At 39.7% G+C, this 12404-nt stretch overlaps 1 long non-coding RNA gene across 1 annotated transcript in view; it reads left to right on the forward strand.

The window, feature by feature from the left end:
• Nucleotides 1-1258: 1258 nt before the first annotated feature.
• Nucleotides 1259-12404, forward strand: part of LOC144339449 (uncharacterized) — a 158411-nt gene continuing 147265 nt past the window's right edge. Inside the window, exon 1 of the long non-coding RNA XR_013414472.1 lies at nt 1259-1339. This is a non-coding gene — a long non-coding RNA (uncharacterized LOC144339449). The remainder of the gene's footprint in view (nt 1340-12404) is intronic.

Below are 12404 nucleotides of genomic sequence, written 5' to 3' on the forward strand. Positions count from 1 at the left end.
CTGCCTACATGTGTTTTTACAATAGTGTTCTTTTATCGATGAAAGAGATTTTTAAATATCATGATTCTCCTAGAAAATCTGGATCATATGATTATGATAGTGGTGTTAGGGGAAAAAGCTAAACTAAAATTCAGATGTCTGCACACTTTTGATTTAATGCTCTTTTTGACTTTTCTTGCTGGAATTTATTGTCTTTTATAATCTTAAGCCCACAGGTTATGTTTTAGACAAGGGCTATTTGGTTAAGGAACAGAAACTTACTCAATCCAATGTAAAGTGAAAAGAGAAAATATGTTGAGAAGGTCCAGCGGCACTGTGGATCTCATTCCCACAGAGTCCTGTAGCAGGAAGTGTGTCCTCCTGAGGGAGTGGAACATATAAACTGGAAAGTCAGTCCTGAGCACCTTGGCCTCATTGCTCTTGAACTTTCTAGCTTCATGTTGTTGCATCTCTCTGCATGTCCATGTTGGCAGACCAGCCATTTCTGCCTCAGAGTGGTATAGCCAACACCCTGATTCATTGGTATTCTCAGTCCAAGCAAGTACCACGAGATTTACTGTTTTGAGCTCCCATTTTCCATTTTCCAGGAGAAAGACACTTGTAAGCCCAACAAGGGCCAGTTGTCCAATCAGCATGGATAGATGGTGAAAACAGACCATCTTAAAAGGAAGTCTGTGGAAAGAGGTTTCTTCGAGAAGGCAGGAGTGGCTGGAAAATATTCCTTGTTTTTAGTACAATGACTGGAAAGGGAGCGGTATGAAATACAGAGGAAGAAAAGCTAGATTGCAAGGAATTTGAGGCAAAAATCTGGGTCTTATTTCTAAATATATGACACCTCACCCTGTGTTTGGCATTCCATAGACACTGAAAATAAAGTCCACAGGTAGCTCTTGTGGATGATTTTCCAAATAGTAAAATAAAAATTCAAAAAAAGGTCTCCATAGTGAATTCTTATAATTTTATGTTGCCACAGCACCCTAATTTTCTCATATCAGAAGTAGGGCTCAATCACCCTGGACACAGCTTCCAGCTCTATACCACAGCCACTGGCTTGAGGAACTTCTCTAAGTTCCTCTAAGAGAAGAACTTAGAGGCATCCTTCCTGCCTAGCAGGTAGGGCTGTCTTCTTTCCTGCTTCCTTTAAATGAACCACTAGGCATCTGCCCTCAAACTTAAAGTGATCCACAGTCTAATCCCTTATAAATACTGCTAGTCATTGCATGCATCACTCTCTCTCTTTTTCTTTCTCCTCTCTCAGCCGGACTCTTCATTCCTGCCTTGTGTGACCCAGGGATGGAGGACTGCCCTTCCAACTCATTATCCTCTTTGCCCAGGAGCTGTAAGTAAAAATCTTTGAACTTGTTTCGTATTCTAGTGGTGTACTGAATTTGTATTTTCCATCTGAAGAAATAGGGGCTACCCCAGACCAGGTTTTCTTCAGGATACAGGCAAGAACTCGGTTGGGCTCCCAGCACTGGAGCAATGGTCAGGCAGGCATAAACTGGACATGGGTCAGACGAGAGCCACAGGGATGTCGGCCAGTATAAACAAGTTTCCTGTGTGAGAAACTATCTGATCACAGGTTGAACAACTAGTCATTAGACTGTCTGCCAGGCAAAAGAAGGATCCTGTGAAAGGCACACTGTAAACGCCGAAGTTCAGCTCCCCTTCATTTCCCATCAGGGCAGCGTTGCTTACAGCTCTGATCCTGGAACCCCTATTTAGCTGAGGGCTCTCAAAACTGTTTCTTCAAAAGAGAAAATAGAAGGCTAGTAGATAATTCTATAAACAAAACCATTCTAGTGGTCAATACAGATTATTACCAATGAGATCCATATGGGTCATCAAAAGGATTATGATGTCATTTTCAACACCCAGCTGTAACCTTCAGTTGAAAGTCCAGTTCGACATAAAAGTTTACCATTTTCAAATCCCCTCCCACACTGCTTTACCCCCTTACAAGGTTATGACTAAAAGCACAACCATTTAAAATAATCATTTTATGAAATTACATGCAAATAGAAGAAATCATGTTCAAATTGAAGAAAATGACCATGTTTTTCATATTCAATCTTTAGAAAATAGGTTTTAAAATAAGTGGTATACCATCCTTACTTTTTTCTGGTTAATGAGGAGCAAAATATGTGCCCTCAGGATCAGGAGCCCTAGAGTTCAAATGATCAATGCAATTGTAAAAATTTCTTACCCTGCATGTTGAACTTAAAGTCTCATAAGAAAAGATTTTATTTGTGCTATTAGAAGGTTACTGCCTAAAGCCTTCACTTTTCCAGAAAGTATTGTTAAGATTTAAAATAATTGCAATAAAAACCAGTCTACATTTTTCAAAGTTTGAAGAATGGTGGCTTGGTCTGAGAATTTGAATTTATTTTTTGCTCTTTTCATTATATGAATTTATGAATACTTTACCTTTAAAATGCAATGAATATAATTCAACTGTTAATTTTTAATTTTTTATTATTATTATACTTTAAGTTCTAGGGTACATGTGCATAACGTGCAGGTTTGTTACATATGTATACTTGTGTCATGTTGCTGTGCTGCACCCATCAACTCGTCAGTACCCATCAACTCGTCATTTACCTCAGGTATATCGGTGTAAAAAATCAGTTCTTGCAAAATTAACAGTTGAACATAACTCCCAATGTTCAACTGTTAATTTTGCAAGAACTGATTTTTTACACCGAGCACATCTACTCACAGCACATCTTGCTTTTAACTTCCATGTAAAATAACCTTTTCTGCTTAAGCAACTCTTCTAGTGACATTATCACCATCTCACTAAGTTTATTCTTATATGGAATTGCAGCCTGCTAGGAACTGGAGGAGGTACGTTCTGGTTGACTTGTTTTAAGATCAAATAAAACAATCAATTACTCTATTCTTTCTAACTTATCTTCTTCTTTTTCTTTCTCTCGTTTCCACCTTTCCCTTGCCAGGTGTGAGACAGATGGTCATGCAGTGGAGAATAAATGAGGACCCTTTAATCCAGCTGGTGCTTTGCTTGTCTCACTTGTGGTGTTGGATGCATTCGGCTAACAGTGGGAATCCGGGGGACTGTGTGGTAAGGATGAGTGGGGTCATATACTGGGCTGCCTTTTTTCCCAGTACACAGTGGAATGGCCATGCAAGTTGTTAAAATACTAAAATATTTTTGCACTTGTTGATAAATAGCAACTGGTTAGGGCCCCTTAACACTAAGCTGTTCCCGTCACCCACGACCCTGGATTCCTGTGTCCCAGCTCTGGAGTATTTGGACCTGCCTTCCCACATCCAGTTGGATTGATACCTGGTACAAAAAGAAGCCTTAGGACTTCTGTTACTGCTTTTTAAAACCACTTGTATCTATTTGTTTTTACCCTATATGCAACCCAACTAATTCTTATATATGTTAGAATAGTAGTTGTTTTAGTCCACTTTGCATTCCCATAAAGGAGTACCCAAGACTGGGTAATTTATAAAGAAAAGAGGTTTGTTTGGTTCACAGTTCTGGAGGCTGTACAAGCATGGCATCAACATCTGCTCAGCTTCTGGTGAGGCCTCAGGAATCTTTTACTCTTGGCAGAAGGCGAGGGTGGGGCAGGCATGTCACATGTTGAGAGAGGAAAAAAGAGAAGGGGGGGTGCCAAGCTCTTTTAACAACCAGCTCTTTCCTGAACTAATAGAGTGAAAACTCATTGATTATCACAGGGAAAGCACCAAGCCATTCATAAAGGATCCACCCCATGACACTAACACTTCCTACTAGGCCCCACCTCCAACATTGAGGATCACATTTGAACAAGAGATTTAAAAGGGACAAATATCCATATTATATCAGTAGTCAAAAGCACAATTTCTGGTGTTATGAAATCTCTCTGTATATATGTGTGTGTGTCAGTGTACACACACACACTATATATATATATATACACACACACACACACACACATATTTTTGCAAATCACAGCCTAGCTAGGACCGAGTTCCTTAATTTTCTTGAACCTCAATATCTTCAACTATAAAATGTAGAATATAATAATATTTGTCTTGCAGAGTTGTTGAGATGATTAAGTGAAATAATGTATGTAAAGTGTTAGCAATGTTCCTGGCAATAAGTAAATTTAACGTTAATTATAGCTAACATTGTTTTCATGCTGCTTCATGCTTGAAGGTAGTCCTGTGAAATGTATTCATCTCTATCCACCTGCCCAGAAATCAAGGTTTAGATTGTCAACATTAAGCATTCTTCCTTACTCTGAAATCTAATTCAAAACTTACTAGAGTCTAGTTCAATATCTAATATATTTTACTTATTGAAATTGTTTTCTTATTTTATAAAGGTTTCATTGCAACAATTCCTGAAACTTCTGTGTGTCAATGCCTGATTACACATACACAACTCCTCTTCACAGATTCTCTTTTCTTCTGTGTGCTTATTGTGAGCCATGCCCACTCCCACTTCCCTCTTATTGTTTACCTATTTTCTCCCACCTAGAATTCTCTTTCCATTAATTCTAATCTTTATGATTTAAGGCCACTGTAAATTCCTGTCTACTCTGGAAAAACCTCCCCAAATATCCAGTCTCAATAATGCCTTCTCCTTTGGCCTTTAGCAGAATTTATAACTTTGGATCCCCACTTTAAAACCAATTCACTCTATTGTTTCCAGTGAGTCTTTTCTTTACAACTAGATTGTACATGTCTTGAAGGCACGGACCTGAGTTTAGACAGTCATAGGAAGTATCATAACGGGGCTTTAATGGCCCAGCAGTTTTTTGAGAGGTCACAAGGAATATGAGTTTTCTAAAATATAAAAACACTTTAGACAGAGAAAGGAAAAATATTTTTTGAAAGTTGATAAGTATAGCAGAGCACGTTAAAACAAGACAAAACAAAAACCCCTTCTTGGAATTAGAGAGGATGGAGCAAGATGGCTGAATAGAAGGCTTCACCAATTGTTCCCAGCCCAGTCCCCACAAGGACACCAAGTAAACAACTATCTACACGGAAAAAACACTTTCATAAAAACAGAAAACCTGGTGAGCATTCACAGTACCTGATTTTAACTTTTTAACTTCATATTACTGAAAGATGCACTGAAAAGGTGGAAAGAACAGTTTGGAGTCTTCATGGATACCACCCCTTCCTACCCTCTGCAATGGGGACCTTGGTGGAGAGAACATCTCTGAGCACTGAGGTAGGAAGAACACAGCAATTGTGAGGCATTGAACTCAGTGCTATCCTGTTAAAGCAGAAGCAAAAATGCGAACAAACTCAGCTGGTGCCTGCCCACGGAGGGAGCTTTTAAACCAGCCCTAGCCAGAGGGGAATTGTAAATCTCAGTGATAGGTTGGAGCTTGAATGCCTGCAAACCTCACCACAGAGGGCTCCAGTGCACTGTGTCTCCAAGTAAATGTGAAAGGCTAACCCGTAAGGACTGAAACTCTTAGGCAAGTCCTAGTACTGAAACAGGCCCGTAGGCAGTGGACAGTGGACAGTGGGGCAGAAGGGGATGCAACCTACTGAGACACCAGCTGGGAAAACCAAGAGAGTGCTGGCATCTCCCCTCCTCTAACCCTAGGCTGTAGAGCTTGAGGGTCCAAAAGAGACAATTTTTTTTCTGCTTCAGGAGAGGAGGGGGAAGAGAGGGAAGGACTCTGTCTTGCATCCTGGATGCCAACTCAGCCACAGCAGGATAGAGCACCAGGTAGAGTTGTGAGGCCCCCATTCTAGGCCCTAGATTCCAGATGAGATTTTTAGACACACCCTGGGCCAGAAGGGAACCCACTGCCTTGAAGGAAAGGACCCAGTCTTGGTAGCATTCATCACTTGCTAACTGAAGCACCCTTGGACCCTGAATAACCAGCACTGATACCCAGGTACTATGTTGAGGGCCTTGGGTGAGTCTCTGAGACTTGCTGGCTTCAGGTGAAACTCAATACATTACCTGTATGTATAAAATATTATTAGAGCTGAAGAAGGAGATAGGACCACATACAATAATAGTGGGAGACTTTAAGACCCCACTTTCAGCATTAGATGGATCTCCCAGACAGAAAATCAACAAACATCAGACTGCACTAAAGATCACATGGATCTAATAGGTATTTACAGAACGTTTCATCCAAGAGCTGCAGAATACACATTCTTTTTCTCAGTATGTAAATCATTCTGAAGGATAGACCATATGTTAGGTCACAAAACAAGTCTTTAAACATTAAAAAAATTGAAATAATATCAAACATCTTCTCTGACCACAATGAAATAAAAGTAGAAATTAATAAGAAGAGGAATTTTGGAAATTGTACAAATACATGGAAATTAAAGAGTATGCTCCTGAATGACCAGTGTGTCAATGAAGAAATTAAGATGGAAATTAAAAAATTTCTTGAAACAATTGATAATGGAAACACAACCAAAACCTATGGGATACAGCAAAAGCAGTACTAAGAGATAAGTTTATAGTTATAAGTGTGTACATTTTCAGAAGAAAAACTCCAAATGAACAATCTAACAGTACATCTTAAAGAACTAGAAAAGAAAGAATAAACCAAATTCAGAATGAGCAGAAGTAACGAAAGAAAAAAATCAGGGCAGAAATAAATGAAATTGAAATAAAAAAAATCCAAGGGACCAATGAAACAAAAAGTTGGTTTGTAGAAAAGTTAAACAAAAGTGACAAACCTTTAGCCAGACTAACTAAGAAAAAAGAGAGAAGATACAAATAAATAAAATCAGATATGAAAATGGAGACATTACAATTCATAGTGGCTACTATGAGCAACTGTATGACAATAAGTTGGAAAATCTAGAAGGAATGGACAAACTCCTAGATATATACAACTTTCTAAGGTTTAAGTTGGAGGAAATCCAAAAGCTGAACAGACCAATTGCAAATAATGAGATTGAAGCCATCATAAAAAGTCTCCCAGTAAGATAAAAAGCCTGGGACCTCATGGTTTTGCTGCTGAATTCTACCAAACATTTAAAGAACTAATAGAAATTCAAATCAAACTACTCTGAAAAATAGAGGAGGGAATACTTCCAAACTCATTCTATGAGGCTAATATTACTCTGATACCAAACCAGACAAAGACACATCAACAACAAAAAAAATGATAGCCCAATATCTGCATGAATGTTGATGTAAAAATTATCAACAAAATACTAGCAAACCAAATTCAACAATGTATTAGAAAGATTAGTCATCAAGACCAAGGAGGATTTCTCCCAGGGATGCAAGGATGGCTCAACTTATGCAAATCAATGAATGTGATACATCATATCAACAGAATGAAGGATAAAAATAATATGATCATTTCAATTGATGCTAGAAAAGCATTTGATAAAACTAGACATCACTTCATGATAAAATTCCTCAAAAAACTGGGGATAGAAGGAAATATCTCAACATAATAAAAGCCATATACAATAGAACCATAGTTAGTATCATACTGAATGGGGAAAAAGTGAAAACCTTTCCTCTAAAACCTGGAACATTACAAGGATGCCCACTGTCAGCACTGTTATTCAAAATAGTACTGAAAGTCCTAGCTAGAGCAAAGGGCATCCAAACTTGAAAGGAAGAAGTCAAATTATCCTTGTTTGCAGATGATATTATCTTATTTGGAAAAATATAAGGAATCCATAAGAAAACTATTAGAATTGATAAACAAATTTAGTAAAGTTGCAGGATGCAATATCAGCATACAAAAATCAGTAGCATTTCTATATGCCAAGAGTGAACTATGTGAAAAAGAAATTTTAAAAGTAATCCCATTTACAATAGTCACAAATGAAATTAAATACCTGGGAACTAACTAGAAAAGTTAAATATCTCTGTAATGAAAACTATGAAACACTGATGAAAGAAATTAAAAAGGACACAGAAAAATGGAAAAATTTTCTATGTTCTTGGATTAGAACAATAAATATTGTAAGTCATATACAGATTCAATGTAATCCCTATGAAAATTCAATGACATTCTTCACAGATATAGAAAAAAATTTTTAAAATGTATATGGAACCACAGAAGACCCAGAATAGCCAAAACTATCCTAAGCCAAAAGAAAAAATTAGGTAAGGGCAGAGCAAGATGGCCGAATAGGAACAGCTCCAGTCTCCAACTCCCAGCGCGAGCGACACAAAAGACTGGTGATTTCTGCATTTTCAACTGAGGTACTGGGTTCATCTCACTGGGGAGTGCCGGACGATCGGTGCTGGTCAGCTGCTGCAGCCCGACCAGCGAGAGCTGAAGCAGGGCGAGGCATTGCCTCACCTGGGAAGCGCAAGGGGGAAGGGAATCCCTTTTCCTAGCCAGGGGAACTGAGACACACAACACCTAGAAAATCGGGTAACTCCCACCCCAATACTGCACTTTAAGCAAACAGGCACACCAGGAGATCATATCCCACACCTGGCCGGGAGGGTCCCACACCCACTGAGCCTCCCTCATTGCTAGCACAGCAGTCTGTGATCTACCGGCAAGGCAGCAGAGAGGCTGAGGGAAGGGGCGCCCGCCATTGCTGAGGCTTAAGTAGGTAAACAAAGCCGCTGGGAAGCTCGAACTGGGTGGAGCTCACAGCAGCTCAAGGAAACCTGCCTGTCTCTGTAGACTCCACCCCTGGGGACAGGGCACAGTAAACAATAACAAACTCAGCCGAAACCTCTGCAGATGCAAACGACTCTGTCTGACAGCTTTGAAGAGAGCAGTGGATCTCCCAACATGGAGGTTGAGATCTGAGAAGGGACAGACTCCCTGCTCAAGTGGGTCCCTGACCCCTGAGTAGCCTAACTGGGAGACATCCCCCACCAGGGGCAGTCTGACACCCTACACCTCACAGGGTGGAGTACACCCCTGAGAGGAAGCTTCCAAAGCAAGAATCAGACAGGTAAAATTGCTGTTCAGAAATATTCTATCTTCTGCAGCCTCTGCTGCTGATACCCAGGCAAACAGGGTCTGGAGTGGACCTCAAGCAATCTCCAACAGACCTACAGCTGAGGGTCCTGACTGTTAGAAGGAAAACTATCAAACAGGAAGGACACCTACACCAAAACCCCATCAGTACATCACCATCATCAAAGACCAGAGGCAGATAAAACCACAAAGATGGGGGAAAAGCAGGGCAGAAAAGCTGGAAATTCAAAAAATAAGAGCGCATCTCCCCCGGCAAAGGAGCGCAGCTCATCACCAGCAACGGATCAAAGCTGGACGGAGAATGACTTTGACGAGATGAGAGAAGAAGGCTTCAGTCCATCAAATTTCTCAGAGCTAAAGGAGGAATTACGTACCCAGCGCAAAGAAACTAAAAATCTTGAAAAAAAAGTGGAAGAATTGATGGCTAGAGTAATTAATGCAGAGAAGGTCATAAACGAAATGAAAGAGATGAAAACCATGACACGAGAAATACGTGACAAATGCACAAGCTTCAGTAACCGACTCGATCAACTGGAAGAAAGAGTATCAGCGATTGAGGATCAAATGAATGAAATGAAGCGAGAAGAGAAACCAAAAGAAAAAAGAAGAAAAAGAAATGAACAAAGCCTGCAAGAAGTATGGGATTATATAAAAAGACCAAATCTACGTCTGATTGGGGTGCCTGAAAGTGAGGGGGAAAATGGAACCAAGTTGGAAAACACTCTTCAGGATATCATCCAGGAGAACTTCCCCAACCTAGTAGGGCAGGCCAACATTCAAATCCAGGAAATACAGAGAACGCCACAAAGATACTCCTCGAGAAGAGCAACTCCAAGACACATAATTGCCAGATTCACCAAAGTTGAAATGAAGGAAAAAATCTTAAGGGCAGCCAGAGAGAAAGGTCGAGTTACCCACAAAGGGAAGCCCATCAGACTAACAGCAGATCTCTCGGCAGAAACTCTCCAAGCCAGAAGAGAGTGGGGGCCAATATTCAACATTCTTAAAGAAAAGAATTTTAAACCCAGAATTTCATATCCAGCCAAACTAAGTTTCATAAGTGAAGGAGAAATAAAATCCTTTACAGATAAGCAAATGCTTAGAGATTTTGTCACCACTAGGCCTGCCTTACAAGAGACCCTGAAGGAAGCACTAAACATGGAAAGGAACAACTGGTACCAGACATTGCAAAAACATGTAAAGACCATCGAGGCAAGGAAGAAACTGCATCAACTAACGAGCAAAATAACCAGTTAATATCATAATGGCAGGATCAAGTTCACACATAACAATCTTAACCTTAAATGTAAATGGACTAAATGCTCCAATTAAAAGACACAGACTGGCAAACTGGATAAAGAGTCAAGACCCATCAGTCTGCTGTATTCAGGAGACCCACCTCACATGCAGAGACATACATAGGCTCAAAATAAAGGGATGGAGGAAGATTTACCAAGCAAATGGAGAACAAAAAACAGCGGGGGTTGCAATACTAGTCTCTGATAAAACAGACTTTAAACCATCAAAGATCAAAAGAGACAAAGAAGGCCATTACATAATGGTAAAGGGATCAATTCAACAGGAAGAGCTAACTATCCTAAATATATATGCACCCAATACAGGAGCACCCAGATTCATCAAGCAAGTCCTTAGAGACTTACAAAGAGACTTAGACTCCCATACAATAATAATGGGAGACTTCAACACTCCACTGTCAACATTAGACAGATCAACCAGACAGAAAGTTAACAAGGATATCCAGGAATTGAACTCATCTCTGCAGCAAGCAGACCTAATAGACATCTATAGAACTCTCCACCCCAAATCAACAGAATATACATTCTTCTCAGCACCACATCGTACTTACTCCAAAACTGACCACGTAATTGGAAGTAAAGCACTCCTCAGCAAATGTACAAGAACAGAAATTATAACAAACTGTCTCTCAGACCACAGTGCAATCAAACTAGAACTCAGGACTACGAAACTCAATCAAAACCGCTCAACTACATGGAAACTGAACAACCTGCTCCTGAATGACTACTGGGTACATAACGAAATGAAGGCAGAAATAAAGATGTTCTTTGAAACCAATGAGAACAAAGATACAACATACCAGAATCTCTGGGACACATTTAAAGCAGTGTGTAGAGGGAAATTTATAGCACTAAATGCCCACAAGAGAAAGCAGGAAAGATCTAAAATTGACACTCTAACATCGCAATTAAAAGAACTAGAGAAGCTAGAGCAAACACATTCGAAAGCTAGCAGAAGGCAAGAAATAACTAAGATCAGAGCAGAACTGAAGGAGATAGAGACACAAAAAACCCTCCAAAAAATCAATGAATCCAGGAGTTGGTTTTTTGAAAATATCAACAAAATTGACAGACCACTAGCAAGACTAATAAAGAAAAGAGAGAAGAACCAAATTGACGCAATTAAAAATGATAAAGGGGATATCACCACCGACCCCACAGAAATACAAACTACCATCAGAGAATACTATAAACACCTCTATGCAAATAAACTGGAAAATCTAGAAGAAATGGATAATTTCCTGGACACTTACACTCTTCCAAGACTAAACCAGGAAGAAGTTGAATCCCTGAATAGACCAATAGCAGGCTCTGAAATTGAGGCAATAATTAATAGCCTACCAACCAAAAAAAGTCCAGGACCAGATGGATTCACAGCTGAATTCTACCAGAGGTACAAGGAGGAGCTGGTACCATTCCTTCTGAAACTATTCCAATCAATAGAAAAAGAGGGAATCCTCCCTAACTCATTTTATGAGGCCAACATCATCCTGATATCAAAGCCTGGCAGAGACACAACAAAAAAAGAGAATTTTAGACCAATATCCCTGATGAACATCGATGCAAAAATCCTCAATAAAATACTGGCAAACCGGATTCAGCAACACATCAAAAAGCTTATCCACCATGATCAAGTGGGCTTCATCCCTGGGATGCAAGGCTGGTTCAACATTCGCAAATCAATAAACATAATCCAGCATATAAACAGAACCAAAGACAAGAACCACATGATTATCTCAGTAGATGCAGAAAAGGCTTTTGACAAAATTCAACAGCCCTTCATGCTAAAAACGCTCAATAAATTCGGTATTGATGGAACGTACCTCAAAATCATAAGAGCTATTTATGACAAACCCACAGCCAATATCATACTGAATGGGCAAAAACTGGAAAAATTCCCTTTGAAAACTGGCACAAGACAGGGATGCCCTCTCTCACCACTCCTATTCAACATAGTGTTGGAAGTTCTGGCTAGGGCAATCAGGCAAGAGAAAGAAATCAAGGGTATTCAGTTAGGAAAAGAAGAAGTCAAATTGTCCCTGTTTGCAGATGACATGATTGTATATTTAGAAAACCCCATTGTCTCAGCCCAAAATCTCCTTAAGCTGATAAGCAACTTCAGCAAAGTCTCAGGATACAAAATTAATGTGCAAAAATCACAAGCACTCTT

The sequence above is a fragment of the Macaca mulatta genome, chromosome 2 (genome assembly GCF_049350105.2).
Source record: "Macaca mulatta isolate MMU2019108-1 chromosome 2, T2T-MMU8v2.0, whole genome shotgun sequence".
Taxonomy (NCBI): Eukaryota; Metazoa; Chordata; class Mammalia; order Primates; family Cercopithecidae; genus Macaca; species Macaca mulatta.